General features: G+C 41.5%; 1 protein-coding gene across 2 annotated transcripts in view; it reads right to left on the bottom strand.

Annotated features, from left to right (window-relative positions):
* Positions 1–14,446, bottom strand: part of FOXJ3 (forkhead box J3) — a 147,968-nt gene extending 133,522 nt beyond the window's left edge. Inside the window, exons 1-2 of one of the 2 annotated variants that reach the window (XM_025405848.1) lie at positions 11,665–12,460; positions 2,533–2,675 (exon numbers count right to left, since the gene is read on the bottom strand). The gene's annotated coding sequence lies outside the window, so the exon portion shown is untranslated. Of the gene's footprint in view, positions 1–2,532; positions 2,676–11,664; positions 12,461–14,199 lie in introns of those variants that run through there. The other variant, XM_025405843.1, reaches the window with a different exon arrangement.
* Between the last annotated feature and the right edge of the window lie 2,504 nt (positions 14,447–16,950).

Here is a 16,950-nt window from a genome sequence, read left to right on the forward strand (position 1 = left end):
TCTGATTACTGGTTTAGGACAAGGGTAGCAGAAAGGTTTCATATCATTTGTCAATAATGCTCAATAGGTAGCAGCTGCCTTAAGTGCTACAAAGAGAAAATAATGTCTAAACACAACCAGAAATTAGTAGTCTGCCAAGGACATGGTGATGGGGAATCGGTAACATGCAAATCATTTATCTGTCATCCCTGATTCAGTTAGACCACTGAATGGACGGTTTGCTAGGAGATTTTTGAGGTAAGAAGAGATCCAGGTCTGGATTATTTACTTTTAACTGGCAGAAGCTCCAGCTGACTCTAGAAAGGTAGGAAACAGAAGAACAGACCTGGTATATGTACCAGGACTCTTCAAAAGTACTTATTAAGCACCCAGTATTATAAAGAAAAAGAAGACAGTATGACTTTTGCTCTCCAGATGTTTATAATCTTGTTGGAGAAATGAAAATTCTACACAACATAAAGGTGGGTTTTTAAAATAAAGCAAATAAAAATATTTTTGTGCCACTTTGGATAATAGTGGGAGCCAGTGGAAGAATTGAGTGACAGGCCAAAAACAGTCAAGTATGAACTGACTCAAGAGGAAACCAAATGTGGGTTCTTGATCAGTACATGATTAAAGAGATGTATGAAGAAGATTCCACTGTCATCATTTTCCAGGAAAAAAAAAAAGGGAGACTTTATCATCAAGGCATGATGTATTGGAGGACAAATAATCCACTTCATGTTGTTTCTGTAGGCATCTGTCCCTACCACTGGAATGCTGGCTCCTAGCGGGCCATGTACACATCGAATTAACTTTTTATCTCCCATAATACCTAGGACATGTTCTACACATAATACTCCAAAATGATTGAATTGTCATAAAAGAAGAAAAAATCCAGCAGATATTTCAAAAGGAACAGAATTTGGTACAGATAAGAGACGTGAAGGGCCAAAGGAGTCAAATTATCCAAAAGGGGGGAGAGTGGGAAGTGGCTATCGTTCAGTTAAAGGAGATTTAAGAAATATAACAACCAAATGCAGTGTATATACCTTATCTGGATCTTGAGTCAACTAAAAACCAACTGTAAAGAGATGTTTTTAAAGAATCAGGACATTTTATTATGAACTAGATATTAGATGACACCTAAAAATATTGTCTATTGTCTACTGTACCATCAGATACAATGATGGCATGGGTTACATAATATCCACATTTTCTTAGAGATGCATACTGACATAGGGATGAAAAGACAGTGTCTATGATTTTCTTTGAAATACTTAAAAAAGAAAAAAAGATATTTGAGGCATATGTGGCACCTATCTTAATTTGATGAATCTCAATGACGGGTAAAGGGGGGTTCTTCATATTTTATATACTTCTGAATATACTCAAAAGGGCAGTTGGACTAAACTTGTTTGGTGTTAGTTGCTCAACAATAGCAATAGATAATTAATTATTTTTCTTTCTCAGATTTCAGGAAGCTAAGGATGACTAGTACTTCTGAGAAAACAGCCTAGACTCAATCAGAAGAAAATGGGCATTCGTTAGTTAGCTCTACTAATAGGAAATCTCTCTGAATCTACTCAAAGAACTTCTTGTAAATTAAGATGAGAACTGAATATGAGCCAAGAGAGTGACTCAGCTGCTAAAAAGAAACAAAATGCAATCTTAGGCTTCATCAGAAGAACAGTATCCAGAAAAGGAGTGTAACAGTACCATGTACTCCTCACTAGCTAGTTCACAACTGGAGTATTGTATTCTGGGGGTTTTTTGTTTTGTTTTAATATAGAATTTAAAAATTATCACCTATGGAGGGAAACGTGTTCTGTTTTGAGCACCACATTTTAAGAACACTTACAGGACAGAATCCTTGGAAGGAGGGATATCAAACTAGTGAGGGATCAGAAACCAAATGTCAAGTGTATAATGACTGAAGAAACTGGGTGTGCAAGTGTATAATGACTGAAGAAACTGGGTGTGTTTAGCTTGGAAAAGAAAACACTTCCTAGCCTTCCACCTCACCTCTACCATACAGACCAGTGTGTAATATTTTCCAGAGGATTTCAAGAGTTGTTAATGCACACTCCATAATTACAGAAGATTGAGATAAACACTTTCTTTCCTCTAAATGACTTAGAGTGTTCAATATCCTAAAATGCTTTAATGTCCATGAAAATGATGATCAGTATTTCTCAAATAGGACCATTCCTTCATTCATTTAACAAATATTTATTAAGCACCAATTATTAGCCAACCACTCCTCCAGGTGCTTGGGATACAACAATGAACAGTTTTAATCTCCTGGAGGATAGTCTGGGGAACAACCAAGCTGGGTCTCTATTCCTCTAACTCGCATTGTGCTTCCTCATTTCTAAGTCTTTGACTATGCTCTCAGCCTTGAATGCTCCATGTCTAATCTTAATCCAAACACTATCTCATCCACGAAGCTTTTTTCATCATCATAAGCAAAAACACTCCCTCTTCTCAGTAAACCCATAGCTCTTAGTATCTGTACCCATTTCTTGCTAACAGACTATGCCTCTTAATTACCTTTGGATCTCTCACAATATCCCGGACAGTGTCTTGCATGCACAGGTACTCAAGAGATATATGCTGAACAATCACCTTCAAATAATTGAAGGATTATCTTGTGAAAGAAGGCAGACTAGGTCTCTACTGTTCCACAGGAAGAACTAAGAAAAAGAGATAACATTAGATGCAAATTCTGCCTCAATTACAACTAACAACAAGCAGGTTACCTTACAGCTATGAGTGACCAAAGGTGTTCTAAAAGGCCAAATGACTATATATCAAGTGTTTTAGCAATCTATTTCACTAATCTCAATGATTAACTCTTAAAATTCTAGGAACCACTATATATATATATAAACACATAATATATAGTGTATTATATATTCTATATAATATATATTATATATTGTGTACATTATAGTGCATATATAGTATATAGTGTATATACAGTGTATATATAGTATAGTGTGTATATATCACTGTATTAGACAAAACTATCTGTAGTAATACTAAAATTCTTAAAATTAAGTTTAAACACGCAACATCTTTTATTAGTACAGTGATGCATCGCTTAACAACAGGGATACTTTCTAAGAAACGTGTTGTTAGGCGATTTCATCGTTGTACAAACGTCAGAGTGTACTCCCACAAACCTGGATGGTAGAGCCTACTACACACCTAGGTTACACGATACAGCCTATTGCTCCTAGTTTACAAGCTTGAATGGCATGTTACTGCACTGAATATGCTAGGCAACTGGAATACAAAAGTATTTGTGTATCTAAACACAGAAAAGGTACAGTAAAAATACTGTATAAAAGATGGTATGCCTGTATAGGACACTTATAATGAATGCAGCTTGCAGGACTGGCAATTGCTCAGAGTGAGTGATGAGTGACTGTGAAGGCCTAGGACATTACTGTACACTACTGTAGACACTGTACACATAGACTACCCTAAATTTATTTTTTTAATTACACTACAAGATTGTGATGGCTTTGAGGTCACTAGGCAATAGAAATTTTTCAGCTCCATTGTAACCTTATGGGACCACCACTGTATATACATATATGTGCCCCACAGTTGACCAAAACGTCATTATGTGGCACATGACTGTATAATGGCTATATAATAATGCCTATTATGTATCATGCACAACGTTAAGAACAGACGATAAGAGACAAAAAGACACTGTCTCTATCCTGGAAGAATCAATACAATGTTGTTTGCTTATGTTCCCAAAGCAAATCTGATATAAATCTGAATGCCCAGGTCATCTACCTGAGTAACAAATGCTCCTTAGATGAGGAACTTCCTTAGATTTTCAATATTTTGCAATCAGAGAAATAACTATGAGGCCATCAGTTTCCCTTAAAGTCATCTATTCACATCCCTAAATCCATTAAGTTCTTTGAACTAGCTACTCATTCTGCCTTTCTAGTCAAAAAGTAGAAAACAGAAGAAATCACAGGATACTTCCAGATGCCAAGGACATCTCTGATTTTTCTCCCAAACTAAAAGCTGTAGTCTTTGCTGGCAGGGACCCTGCCTTAGTCGTGTCCCCAGTATTTAGCAGTGCCCAGAACACAGCAAAAGAGTGAACAAATGAGCAAGCAAATGAGTAAGAGACATGAATGAGTCCAATGTACATGGATGGAAAACAGTACCTTAAAGAAGCTCTAACCATTTGTTTTTTTATTAGAAATCTGCCAAGGAATGGAAGCATACAAGTGGATCCTTAAGTTAGTTTTCAGGATTTAAATTGGAGTGCTATTTCTAGGTCATTTATTGATAAACAACTACTGTAAGTAAACTTAAGGTCCTGTTTGCTTCTAGGGGACTAAAATTAATTTCTCGATCAGCAGAGCTTAATGACCAAATTAGAATGCAAAGAAAAACCCAAACCACTTAATACACTCACAACTTGACCCATAAGATAATCAATAACTTATCAAACTGATTTGTTAACAAACTGCGTAGAAAGCAAAACAACTTCATAGCATCAAGTGTTTAAACTGCTCTTCAAAAGTCGTAAAATCAGGCCTGGCACTGTGGCTTACACCTGTAATCCCAGCACTTTGCGAGGCGGATCATATGAGGTCTGGAGTTCCAGACGAGCCTGGCCAACGTGGTGAAACCTTGTCTGACTAAAAATACAAAAATCAGCCAGGCGTGATGGCGGGTGCCTGTAATCCCAGCTACTTGGGAGGCTGAGGCAGGAGAATCGCTTGAATCCACGAGGTTGAGGTTGCAATGAGAGAAATCACACCACTGCACTCTAGCCTGGGAGACGGAGTGAGACTCCATCTCAAAAAAAAAGTCCGAAGATCCACGTTTTTCCAAATTCTCACTTGAACCATAAAAATCAAACTGTATAGGTTTTCCTTGAGTACAAAAATGATATATGGTCACTGCAGAGAGCTTAGAAAATATATACAGGTTCAAAGAAGAAAATTTAAATTACCCATTACGATGCATTCTCTCCCAGTCTTTTTTTCTACGCAGATATAACTTCTTTATATACTGTTACTCTTCCTAACCACCAGGCAACAGACAACACATCTCCCACTGTGGCAGTAACCTAGGCATCCTTAGTAGAATCATGTTCCAGGGATACTTTCTCAGTGTCTAAATTTTACAGATGTGTACTTACATAAAACAAGACCAATCTGCTATTGAGTAACCCTTTAAAGTTTCCCTTAACTCCTGAATTCTACAAAGACAAAGAATGCAGATTCAAGTAAAAATGCTCCAATGACTAGAAATGGACCTAAATTTAACAAGGGAAGAAACTGCTCCCATTGGTTTTATGTATCCTAAGTCTGATATTATCATATGTTCTGCTCCAAGTAGGCCAGGTCCTTTGTGGTCTATAACCTTCCATTTTTACCTCAAAAATCCAGAGTAAGTTCCTCCCCAAAACTTTGTCAGTTTTATACTAAGAGTATGAAACAAGGAGAATGCAGGGTCTGAGTTCCAGTGTCTGCTCCACTACTAAATAATTGAGTGGCACTGAAACCTAGCTTCTATCTCATTTTCTCCATTTGTCAATAGGAATATCACTATTAACACATATCACAAGGCTGTTATAAGGCTCCAAAATCCAACAGATCAAACACTTTTGAAAAAATATTCTTCAAATGTAAGGTGGAAATCTTTTGAAAATACACATCCCCTATAATAATATAAAACACAACTTCCTCTGATATACAAAGGTGCCATTTCTGACGTTGATGGCTACCCACGTATACAAAGTGGGACGATACCATCAACAGTTCTGTACACAGGGTAGACAAATAAAGTGTCATAGACTCACAGACTCAACTACCCTAGCAGAAAGAGACACCATATATCGTTCACCTCCTGCCATGACAGTCTGCTCCATCTTCATTCAGAAAGGTCAACCTGACCCTGATTGCTGCATGTTTGACCGTTGTGCCTGTAATTACCCAAAATTTCATGGCCAAGCCACAGAAACTTTTTTAAGTTAACTTTAATAATTTAATAAGCACCCATGTACCCATCAGCCAAAATCTAGAATCTTTATGATAACCTACTTCCATCATATTGCAATCCCCTCTTTCTGTAAGCAAACAAAATTTGCAACAGTCAGTGAGTTCTAGCAGTCTTTCCTTTGTTATCCATTCCTCTCACAAATCTGTTTCAACACAATAGTACTAATTAGAAACAAGGGCTATTGATGGTGTCAAAGGTCAGGCCCCAATCTTAAAAAGATGATTCCAATTTACAAGGTTTTTAATAAGGTCACACTGGCACCATACTCTACCAATCAATCAGAAGATCAATCTTATTTCCTTAGTAACCACTATACCACTGAGGAGGACTCTAGGTAGGAGAATTCCATTAGAACTTTTTGTTTTATACTCCAGGTGAAAACTGACTGAAAGTCAGTTTACTGGGTATAGTCTCCTTGACACAGGCTCATCCTAGAATAGCTGGCCAACTCTATGGAATCCAGACTCTCTACATTGATTTGAAAACAATGAAAAACAGAGATCATGCAGTTTCTGGAGAGACTCTCTAAAAAATCCCACCCAGGACGGGCCTGGTGGCTCACGCCTGTAATCCTAGCACTTTGGGAGACCAAGAAGGGAGGAAGAGGCCAAGAGTTCAAGACCAGCCTAGGGAGCCAGTACAGTCAGATTTTGTCTGAATTAAAGATAAAAAATAAATTAGCCAGGTGTGGTGGTATGCACCTCTAGTCCCAGCCACTTGGGGAGCTAAAGGCAGATTACTTGAGCCCAGCAGTTGGAGGTTGCAATGAGCTCTCATGGAGCCACTATACCCCAGCCTGGGTGACACAGTGAGATCCTGTCTCAAAAAAATAAAATTTCCTACCCAAAGACCCAGTCATCTTCAAATTGTTAGCATTCAATTCAGAACAGAGTTCTCTAAGCCTATGTTCTAAAAACAGTTCCTCTATTGCACCCTAAGTTTGAGGCCCACTCTACAAATATGAGTCTTGTTACAGACTATTTCATCAATTGATGATGGGAAACAAGTCAGACAGTGTGGTATTAATGTAGGTCCAATTATATCAAAATCAAATCGCTTTAGATTCATGGTAAAAATTCTTAGAGCAACCAAGTGGCTTAGTAATTATTAGAAACTAGGCCTTTATTAATAGTCTCAAAGTCAGAGCTCTTATTTAATATGGTCCTAATTATCTCATGTCACATATTCATACTTATCCTTTTTTTATTATTATTTTATTTTGAGACAACGTCTCACTCCCTTGCCCAGACTGGAGTGCAGTGGCAGGATCTCGGCTCAGCCTCCTAGGTTCAAGCGATTCTCCTGCCTCAGCCTCCCAAACAGCTGGGATTACAGGCACCCACAACCATGCCCAGCTGATTTTTGTATTTTTAGTAGAGAAAGGGTTTCACTATGTGGACCAGGCTGGTCTCAAACTCCTGACCTCAAGTGATCTGCTTGCCTCGGTCTCCCAAGGTGCTAGGTTTACTGGCGTGATTCACCGTGCCAGGTCACCTTTCCTATATTTTATCTTGTTATAGTACTAAAGTTTGACACTGTATGAGTCTCGTTTCCTTTTTGTTTTATCTGTTTTGTCCTGATCCCATAGAATAATAAGAAGATCCCAAGAAGAATTGAAAGACATCACATTCTCAGGTTATCAGTTGATATACATGTCAAATAGAATGGCAGCCAAAGGTACCTAACTACAAAAGGTTACTTAAAATAAGCAGAATGTCATTGTTATAAATATAAAAACAACATCTGGTTCCATATAACAAAGCTATTTCCATATCCCAACAGATGGCCCACAGTAATAATGCTCTGCTGATCTGGTTATAACAAATTCTATTAAATCAAAAATCCTGTACAGCAGATGCCTTTTCCAATTTCAGAGTAAGTCAATCTCTTTAACCAAAACACTATGCTTTGGTTCTTATTTGTGCACTAAAATCACGTTATGCCAATTAAGATGGTCAAATTTTGTGACAGTTGTTATAAAATGCCACTGTGTTTTCTGCGTTTTGGAGTGGAAGAGGTAAAGAGTAACTCCCTCCAGGACTGAAAGGCTAACTGTTCAAAATGGAAAACAAAAATTCACAGTTAAAGGAAGGCTGAGGAGAGAGGTAAAAGTGAGCTTTAGCTGTCTCAAGCCAAGGTTTCTGAATAGTGGCAACGCAGAAAGCTACGTGACTAACAAAGCCAAGAGTGAAGAACAGTGAAAATAATGTAATTTCTGAGCTGAGAAGCTTTAAGCAGGGACAAACAAAAAAATGTCTAAACAACATGTATCTTTGTACGCTGTAGTGTTAAGTCCACTTTTAACAGAAAAGTGGATGTGATGTCAACTTAAAATTGCTGTTTAACTGTTTCCCCAACTACATTCGAAATCAAATCTTCATATTCTGGTCACGTCCTTACTTGAAATATTATCCTCTATTAATTCATAACACAGTAAACAACAGTGTAGTGATTAACAGCCACGGAGTTCTGAAAATAGACTGCAAGGGTTCAAATCCTGGCTCTTTCCATTCCAAGCTATGTTCCCTTAGTCAAATTACTTAACCTCTCTGTGCCCATTTCCTCATCTGTAAAACTACCATCTTTATAAAATTTACAACTAAAATAAATTTATAAAATCTACAATATATTTATAAAATATATTCATAAAATTTATAAAATATTAAGGGTTTTAAGACATGGATAATGAATGTAGAGTACTTAGAACACTTTTAGGCCTATAGTAAGGTCTCAAAAAATGTTAGCTATTATTATCATTATCATCACACGAACTCCATGAAAGTTCTGAATGAAAAGAAATATGAAATGATTTGTCTAAAAAGCAGAACAAATAAGCGGCAGAATCCAGGGAAAAAAAATCTTCATTTTAAGTCCGGAAGAAAATCAGTGGGCTGAGTACAGTGGCTCACGCCTGTAATCCTAGCATTTTGGGAGGCCAGGGTTAGCAGATCACTTGAGTCCAGGAGTTCGCGACCAGCCTGGGCAACATAGCGAAACCACTTCTTTACAAAAAATACAAAAATTAGCTAAGCATAGTGACGCACATCTGTAGTCCCAGCTACTTGAGGGGGCTGAGGTGTGAGGATCACTGGGGCCCAGGAAGTTGAGGCTACAATGAGCCATGATCACGCCACTGCCCTCCAGCCTGGGCAAGAGTGAGACCCTGTCTCAAAAAAAAAAAAAAAAACAGTGATTCTTTGAGTAAATACATTTTCCAGTCCCTCTAAGTCTCCAGGAGATTACATGAGGATGCTTTAAGTTAAAACAGCAGCATAGAGTAGTGGAAACAGCACAGATATGAACTAAGAAGACCCACTTGCTCCACCAATTACTTAGGTGTACAACCCTAAGCAGGTCACCTAAACTTCAAATTGCTCATCTTAAGATGTTCTGACTTTATCACAGGGTTGTTGAGATCAAATGAGAGAATGTATGAGAAAATGTATATAAACCAATAAAACACTATATGAATGTTCAAGGGCCATGTCTTATTCATGTTTATATCCCCGATGCCTAGCAAAATGCATGGCAGAGGTTATAATCTAAAAGAAGGCCATGGGAGGGGTTGGCAGGGCGAAGATTCAATGAAAATGGGGAGGAGTTTAAAAGAATTAACAAACTTGGCCAGGCGCAGTGGCTCACGCCTGTAGTCCCAGCACTTTGGGAGGCCGAGGCAGGCAGACCACTTGAGGTCAGGAGTTCAAGACCGGCCTGGCCAACATGGTGAAACCTCATCTCTACTAAAAATGCAGAAATTAGCCAGGGATGGTGGTGCATGCCTGTAATCCCAGCTACTGGGGAGGGTGAAGTAGGAGAATTGCTTGAACCTGAGAGACAGAGATTGCAGGAGCCAAGATGGCGCCACTGCACTCCAGTCTGCGCGACAGAGAGAAACTCCATCTAAAATAATAATAATAATAATAAAAGAATAAGAAACTCAAATGCCCATCAACTAAAGCAATGGATATCAACATAGTATATCCATACAGTGGAATAATATTTGGCAATAAAAAGGAATGAAATACTGATACATGCTACATGGATGAGCCTTGAAACATATGCTAAGTGAAAGAAGTCAGACATAAAAGACCATATGATGTATGAAATGCCCACAACAGGCATTTGGAATTATCAACATCTCTACAAGATGTTAGGTACATTAGTGGCTGCCTGGAGGTGGGGGTATGGGGAGTGACTGCTGATGGGTACAAGGCTCCTTTTTGAAATGCTATCCTAAAAATGACTGTGGTGATGGTTGCACAACTTTGTGAATACACTAAAAACCGCTGACTTGTATACTTTAAATGTGTGAATGAAATGGTACTTGAATTATATTTCAAGACAGCTTTTTTTTTTTTTTTAAGAGTAATAAAAGTTGAAGGAGAGAAGCATTAAAGTATAGAATCACCAGCTTTGGAACATAAGTTTGTTTCTTTTTAAAAGGAAATACTAAGAATTACCATACCAGATCCTAATGTCTCTACAAATCCTGTGAAAAACATCTCTGGCATCTATTCTTACCCTTCCTTTCAAATTTCTCTCTAAGGTTACAAATTATCTCCTCTGGTTTCATTCAATTGTCTTTTCATTGTTGCCACTGCTTCTGAACTTCTACTCTGCATTTGAAACTGTCAAACCCCGCCCTTGTAGAAAATCTTCCTTGGCTTCTGTGAAACTGATGCACTTTCTGGTTCTTCTCAGAATGCTATCAGCCTATTACAGGACCCAAAATTCCAAACCTCAAAGCTCTTTTTTCATTATACTACTATCCTCCCAACACACATCTACTGATGTGTTTTACCACCATCTATATCCCTGGTCAATGCAAAATCTACCTTTCATCTAATTGTTCATTGTATATGGAAATAATTACATGCATAAAGTTAAGTAAGTTGCCCAAAGTCCCTTCAGATTTTAATACCTTATTATGAAGATTTAATGAATTAAACACATTTAAGGCGCTTAGAACTACATCTGCCATACAGTAAGTAAACGTTAGCTATTATTTTTTTCCTACAACCACTATCTTATAACACACCCTCATCATCTTATTCCTAAAATTCTCCATGAGCATTCTAATCAGTCTCTCCACTCTCAGGACACTCAACTGATACAAAAACCTTCCTCAGGAACAAGATGCATCATCTTACTCTCATTCTTTAGAATCCATTGTGGTACCCTATCAAACTAAACCCTCTATCCTTGAAAGATCCTCCACCAATACCCCCCTCACCAATCCTAAACTCATTTATTATCATTCACCAACACAGATGATCTGACAGTCAAGTTCCTTGATATCATTTGTACACTGCCACTTCTCTCGCTTTGCACAGGCCCCTTCGCTCTCCTGAAATACATCTCTTCCCCTTTGGAAATTTGTATCTTTCTCAAATGTCACTTACACTTTTGACTTTGGTTGTACTGTTATCCCAAAGAGAAGTCCAATGCAAAGTCCAATGCAGTTTGGTAATTCTGAATGATGTACATGTTTCCCCAACAGAAAAAAACAACTCCGTTCTTTCGACATAAGTTGAAGCTTTCCAAGAGACCGCATATCTTATTTGTCTCTTCATACAGACTACTTCACACATAGATAACACGGAACTTTACAGAAGTACACAAATGCTGACTTACCAAAAAAAAAAGCCTCTGTATGTATCAGAACAACATTCTCTATTTTCCACTGCCCCACCCATACTTAGCATAATGAAAGCAGACAGAATCTAAAATCTATATTTAAATATTTTCATTCTACATAGAACGAAAGGGAATATACGAACTGTACCAGATAAAAGGGAAAAAAAGTCAAAAATATACTCAAAGAATGTACAATGTGAAAAGCAAAGTGAGAATTCAGGACACTTTGGAATCTAATAAGTGACTTCGAAACATTAAGATTTTCTATTTTACCCAAACTAATGAACAAAAAAGAGCCAAAATAAACAAGTTCTAGCCTCATTCAAAAAAAATCTAATGAAAGCATGAGAAACTTCCCAGCTTCGTCCTCAGCAGCACAAAATCAAGAAGATTCACCTCAATTCTGAGACACAAAAGCAAAAAGAGAAATCCTCCTATTTAAGAAACTAAAACATTTAATCACATCTATATAATATATGTCACTCAGAAAAAGAGAGAGGAGTTACTGCTTTTCTATAAATATTTGCTAGGGACCAGGGGGAATAGGTTTCTCTCACTGTTACTGCGGGAACAATCTGTGGTCTCAAAAGAGCCAAACAGAAGATGAAAACCCTAATCTGGAAGAGACCTTAAGAAAAAAAACTTAAGAAAAAAACTACTCAAAACCAGTTTCAAAAAAGAGAGTGCAATGGGTACTCAACAGAGTAAGGGGAAAAGTGAAGTAAAAGAGCTTCTACAAAATAAGTGACTAGGTGAAACTAGTGCTGCCTTGTGAGAAAAAGAGCTATGCATATAACGCTCCTATGACATCACGCTTTTTCACTGGGAAACAAAACGGAGGAAAACAAACACAAATAAATCTCAGAAAAAGACCAAAAAGGTGCCCACCAATCTCTAACTCCTTCAGGAATTAGAGTGAATGGCTCTAACTCACTCAGGAATCCAACTAGGGACAACACAAACGTGGAATGCACCAACACGGAATAGTAAAACCTTTGCTCACCAGACACACAAAAGGTAAAATCGAGAAATGAAAACTATATACCTGAATTCATCCGTAGCAAGCGCTTATTCTCTATGATTAACCAACAGAGGAAAGAATAAGAGCAGCTAATGGAAGAGGAGAAAAGATGTTAATGAAACTAAGCACTGTTATGTCCCCTACTGGCCTCAATTTCAGAGTACAACTCTTGATTCTTCATCTAACCAACAGTCGGCCTCGGCAAAGCAAACTGATCCTAACACCTTCCATGCCACCGGGAGGAAATCACAGAGGAAAAACCATCCCGTTAACCTCCCTCCTCACCAGCTGCAAAAATGGAGCTGGGAGGGGGGGCGGGAGACACTCTACCACGTGGGCAGGATGCAACACACACAGGACAGCAACACGTCCGCATGGAACGTCTGCCTTTGCCCTAATCCCAGCAAAGGACACAGACACAGGATGGGCGGGAACGCAGGCACCCTCGCAAAGGCCTCCTCACCCCAAAGGGCCACCCCGAGGCGTGAGTTACAGCCCGCCCGGCCGGCAGAAAAGCGCCCCCAAGCTTGAAGGGAAGAAGCCGCAGACTGCCGAGGCCGGGGGCTAGCCCCGGCCAGGGGACAGGTCATGGATGGAAGGAGACGGTAGCTGCCCTCGGACTAGGCGCCCCCGGGATCCACGGCTGGTTCCCCGGGGCCCCGCCTGGGGGAGGGGCGGGAAACGCGGAGCCGCTGCTTCCCGGCTGAGGGGCAGCAGCAGCTGAAGAGAAGCGCCGCGGGGGAGGGAGGGACCCAGCCCTCAGCGCCCGCCGGGCCCCAGCCCGGGCCCAGGCCCCCTGCCCCGCCCGCCGCCCACCCTACAGCGCGGCTGCGACTAGAAGAGAGAGGGCTTCTCGCGGAGAGCAGCCCCTGCCTCCGATCTGGGAGATGCCCCAGCCCCGCCTCCTCGCCCGCCGCCCAGGCCCGGCCGCCCCGGCGGCGGGCACTTACCTCAGGCTGCGCAGGCCGGGACGGCCCGGCCGAGCCCCCGGCCGCTGCGTGCGTCTCCGCCCCCCGGGAAAGGTCCCAACGGTGCCTAGTGCGAGCGGCCGAGGCCCCGAGCAGCGCCGAGAGCAGCGGCGGCAGCAGGAGCAGCCAACATCCGGGGCCGCGCACCCGGAACTACTTCCCGACCCACATCCCCCTCCCGCCCTCGCGCCACCTCCTCCTGCGACGTCGCAGCGCCGCCGGCCCGGCGTCGGCGGCGTCAAGTCCCTGCGCGTCCTCGGCCGTGTCGACGCACGCGGGATCCCTCCGCTGGGACAAGTAGTTCCCTGAGACTGCCGGGGCCTCGGCTCGGCGGGTGTCATCTGGCGGCCTGCAGTTCCAAGCGACTTGGGGTCCTTGTGCCTTGGAGTGGCGTCTGGGGAGCAAGGGCAGCAGAAGCAACCCCGCAGTTGAGGACAGTAGGGATCGGTGGCTTTGGACCCTGCCCGCGGAGACCTGGGGCCCCATGCCCCGAAGAAATGGTGCCACCTGTCCTCCCCCGCCCCCCAACCTCCGCCACCTCACCGAAGCGCCCGGCACCTTAGCCTCCTCTCCAGGAAACCGGACCCCTTTTCTGGCACACCGTGGATTCCGGGACCCCCAACAAAGGCTCCTTGGACCTTCAGGACACCCCTCCTTTCAGAACTTCTTGAGCCCCAGGTGCTAGACTCATGTCTGCGGAGGCCTTTCCCGTGCCTGGTCTTACTTTCTTTCTTAAAGGAGTTGGAACTCTAAAGGCCCTTCTGACTCTCAAGGTAGCTACCCAGGTTATGGTCCTACTATCAGTAGGTGGAGCGTTTAGAAGGGGTAGTTTGGTCGACTAGTGAACTTTGGAATTTACTTCTACGTCAGTCTTCACTGATTTTTTCTCTAAACTATTAGCACTGATAGTCTGCCCTATAATTTCACACTTAATTACATTCCAGTGTAGTATTTGCTGTTGCTTCATTCGCGTTAGTCATATATTCCCCTGCAGCACCAAACACGCTTTTGAACTCACATTGGGTGGCTCAATATTTGGAGACTTAGATATTTGTTAGATGAATACTGGGCTGATTGGATGAGAGGAAAAGGAGAGGCATGAGTGAATTGGCCCTGGGTACTTTTTTGACATAGCCTCAAAGGGTTCAGATAAACTCCAGCAGATCTGAGCACACAATTCCTTCAGTAAATATTGAGCACTTGCCATTTGGTCAAGCATTTCTAGGCACTGGAGATTCAAAGTACTCACATATTCCTTTTGTTTATAAGACTAGCAAGATTCTGAAGGTTCATGTACTCATTTACTCAACAAATATTTGCCAATCACTACTAAGGTTACCAGACACCATTTTAGTGCTTGGGATGTATCAGTAAACAGAAGAGAGAGAGAAAACAAGTACCCTTCCCTCTTGGAGCTTTCATTCTAATATAGGAAGAAAGATGATAAACGTAAGAAAATTATGTAATATGTTAGAAGGCATTGGGTGCTATGGGGAAAAAAAAAATACACCAGGATAAGGGGTATGAAGAAAACTGGAGGAAGGAGGTGTGCAATTTTTTTTTCTTTTTTTCAGAGGGAATCCTGCTCCCTCGCCCAGGCTGGAGGGCAGTGGCACGATCTCGGCTCACTGCAAACCCCGGGTTCAAGTGATTCTCCTGCCTCAGCCTCCTTAGTAGCTGGATCACAGACGCGCGCTACCACGCCCAGCTAATTTTTGTATTTTTAGTAGAGGTGGGGTTTCAACATGTTGGCCAGGCTGGTCGCGGAACTCCCGAACTCAAGTGATCCGCCCTCCTCGGCCTCCCAAAGTGCTGGGATTACAAGCGTGAGCCACCGCGCTTGGCCTGCAATTTTGAATAGAGCCGTCAGCATGGGCCTCATTTATAAAATGACTAAATCGGAGACCTGAAAGAGCTGAGGGAGTAAGCCATGCAGTTGACTGGGGAAGAGTGTCCTTGGTGAAAGGCCCTGAGACAAAAGCCTCGGGAAGTGTTAGAAAGAATGAGGAGGCCAGGACGGTTAGAGCAGTGAGCAAATGGGAGCGGAATGAGGAGATAAGATCAGAGAGGGATCTCAAGTAGGGAGCTGTAAGAATCTTGGCTGAAACAGAACCACTGCTGGGCTTTGAACAGAGGAGTGATAGGATCTGACTTGCGCTTTCAAAACATCACTCTGGTCAGATCACTGTGGCCGCAGTGCTAAGAGCAGACCTAAGAGGACAATGGTGGAAGCCAGAGGCTCCATTACCCAGGTACAGAATGATGGCTTGAACCAGATGGTAGCAATGAATAAGATGGATAAGATGCAGTCTCAGCCGGGCACAGTGGCATTTGACTGTAATCCCAGTTATTAAGGAGGCTGAGGCAGGAGGATAGGAGCACTTGAGCCCAGGAGTTCAAGTGCAGCCTGGGCAACACAGCAAGCCCCCATCTCTAAACAATAAGCGTACAGGCTGTCTACAGTCTCCCAACACTTTGGGAGGCAGAGGCGGGAGGATTGCTTGAGCACAAGAGTTCAAGAACAGCCTAGGCAACATGGGGAGACTCTGTCTCTACAAAAATAAAAAATATTAGCCAGCAGGGTGGTGTGCACCCATGGTCCCAGCTATGTGGGAGGCTGAGATGGGAGGATCCCTTGGGCCCAAGAGGTCAAGGCTGCAGTGAGTTGTGATTGCGCCACTGCACTCCAGCCTGGGTAACAGAGCGAGACGCTGTCTTTAAAAAAAGAGAGAGAGAGTAGACTTAGCTCCAAGTCTGGAGCTTTTGTTTATTTTTTTCTTTATAAAAATTTTTTAACTTTATAGAAATGGGATCTCACTTGCTCGGACTTGTGTTGAACTCCTGTTTAGCACCATCTCTTACAAGTGTTAGGCAGCTCTGCTCCTCTCACTTGTCTGGGATTCTGAGGTTCTTCCCTAAAGTGCTCATCCTGAGCTAATAGGGGGATAGGGCTGGAGAGAGAACAGAGGTAGTTAGCTGCCAGAATGAGGTGGGAAGATGGGGATCAGCAGCCTTTGGGAAGGAAAGAAGTATGAGTCCCAGGGTGTTAAAAGGTGGAGGGGCAATAAAATCTATTACATATGGGATTCATGCTAAATGAGTAGATTTTAGCTTCTCTTGCCACAATAAAAAAAAATGGATAACTGTGTGAGATGATGGCTCTGTTAATTTGCTTCACTATAGTGACCTTTTGACTATCCCATAACATCATGTGGTATACTTTAAATATGTACAACAACATGTGTTTAATTTTTTTTTTTTTTTTTTTTTTTTTTTTTTTTTTTTTTTTTTTTT

Source organism: Theropithecus gelada, chromosome 1, assembly GCF_003255815.1.
Source record: "Theropithecus gelada isolate Dixy chromosome 1, Tgel_1.0, whole genome shotgun sequence".
Classification (NCBI taxonomy): domain Eukaryota; kingdom Metazoa; phylum Chordata; class Mammalia; order Primates; family Cercopithecidae; genus Theropithecus; species Theropithecus gelada.